The sequence below is a fragment of the Cavia porcellus genome, unplaced genomic scaffold, assembly GCF_034190915.1.
Source record: "Cavia porcellus strain 051 isolate PalLab524CR breed Dunkin Hartley unplaced genomic scaffold, mCavPor4.1 scaffold_3, whole genome shotgun sequence".
NCBI classification, from domain to species: Eukaryota; Metazoa; Chordata; class Mammalia; order Rodentia; family Caviidae; genus Cavia; species Cavia porcellus.
Window position 1 is genome coordinate 73,775,492 of NW_026947486.1, and position 2,153 is coordinate 73,777,644.

The 2,153-nt window shown below is 36.7% G+C and overlaps 1 non-coding gene across 1 annotated transcript; it reads right to left on the reverse strand.

Moving 5' to 3' along the window:
- Positions 1-1,060: 1,060 nt before the first annotated feature.
- On the reverse strand, positions 1,061-1,197 carry LOC111756152 (small nucleolar RNA SNORA2/SNORA34 family). Its single transcript, XR_002790633.1, has one exon. It is a non-coding gene; the product is annotated as a small nucleolar RNA SNORA2/SNORA34 family (small nucleolar RNA).
- Positions 1,198-2,153: the final 956 nt, after the last annotated feature.

Genomic DNA, 2,153 nt, shown 5'->3' on the forward strand with positions numbered 1-2,153 from the left:
GTGGTTCAAGATGCCTGCAAAATATTCCTAAAAGCCATTTACAAAGATAGAAATAAGCGAAAAACACTCAATGTTTCTGAGGTGGACATTTAAGAAAAGAATAGGTACAATGAGAAGCCAATACCACATCAAATAAAAGATGTCATTAGAAGTATAACACAGAAACAGAGTTTGTGTGCAGATAACAGACCATTTAACTCCATTAAAGGCACAATATCCTAATGCTTTGGCTTTCCATTTCCAGTCCCTCTGCAGTAAAAATATGCTTTTTTTTAAGCCTGCAATATCTAAGAAATTTTCTCCTCTTGTCTTTATATCATAGGTTAAATTTTACTAACTGCATACTATCTCCAGTCTTCAGATGTTTTGTGTAGCTTTACCCAGTAGCTTTTTTTAGTTAGGAATCCAATGATGACTATTTTAAAAATATTTTTATTTTAAAGGAGATAAAATTAAAAACAACAAAACAGAACAAAATAGGACAAAAGAAAGCAATGTTAGAGACATAAATTTGAAAGCTAGATGACCTGAGATCTTCACTGTGTATCAAATTGTCTCTTGTTTTCTTCCAAATAGTTGCTCATATCTTCAGATACAGAGAATTCATACAAAATAACATAGTATAAAACTGATCTGAACTCAGTGAGTAAGGCGTTTTAGGTTTTCAAAACTGGACAATAGGGAAGGCATAAATGACTGTCATAATGACTGTCATAATGACTGTCATAGTCTCTTGTTCTCTTCAAAATACCTGTCCATACTTTCATGTATATTGAAGTTCAACAAAACAAAACAGGCAAGGGGGGAGGGATTGCTTGATTTTCTAGTGCTCCAGGTCCCAGAATGGCATGAGTCCCAGTAAATACCAGTGGCACCCTTCCTGGGCCAACAGAGCCTGCTACACTCACAGCCACTCACCAGATGGGGAGGGGTTGCTTGATTTCTTGGCACTTCAGGTCCCAAATGGGGGCAGGTCCCAGCAAATGCCAGTGGCTCCTGTCCTGGGCTGCTGTAGACTGACATGCTCAAATCCCCTCACAGTGGGGGAGGGGTTGCTTCAAGTTTTTTCTTTCTAATGAATTCACCATTTCACCGCCCAAGTCCTGAATTGGCCAACATACCATAGAAAGACATCTTTTTAGGCTCTTGCTTGAAACCAACAGCATCAGGAAGCTGCCAACCTTGATTCACAGCCAGAATGATGACTATTTTTAACGTCATATAACACTCAGGACTTTAATATTTTCTGAAGAGCTGTAATATCTGACAACACTGAAAACATATTTATGCACAGCAACTGGCAAGAACTCTGGACAGTCCTCATCACTCTCTAATGCTATACATAAAGAAGCTTTATTTATCTTTCTGACTCATTGTAATCTTCACTTGTTAACTCTATCTGTCACATAAAAAAATTAAGAGAGTTTATTTTCCTTTGAATAGAATAGGGTATATTTCTTTGTTCTGGTTCTAAGCAATATTTTGGATTAAGCAATCAGAAGCAATAGAATCAGCAGATAGTAAGGCTCTGTAAAAGTTGGAGATTGTAAACTAGGCAAAGAAAGAAGCTTCTGGAAAATTTTTACTAATCTTGAATAACTGAATATATTTTATAATAAATAAAAATTATTTTTTGTTTTATATCAATGACATAACCCCAACCATCTTGATCTGGTACTTTCCCTTGTTGCATAATTCCTTGTACAGTCTTTTTGAGTTGAATAGATTACCATTCTCTGAATTTTTAAAACTTTATTCCATAACACCTTTGATAAACTATGCCCTTTCAACATTATTTTCTTCAATATGAAATTTTCTAAATCTGAATTTTAATTCAGGCCCTGTCATGTACTGAAAGTAATTGGGTAAATTACTTCCCTTCTGCCCCAGTTAGTATTCTCATTGCTAGGACAAATACTGAATGCCCAAAGTTAAATGAGGAAAGATTTATTTTGGCTCACAGTTTGTGGAGATTTCAGCCCATAATTAGCCTGCTCCAGTGCATGACGGCTTGGGACAGGGACATGGCAGGGAAGAAACCATCCTTGAAGGAAGGCAGAGAGCAACAAGCAACTTGCCTTTCACTTTTATCCCACCCAGGCTTTTGGATAGTGCCTTTCACACACAGCATGTGGCTTCTATTTTGGGAAATT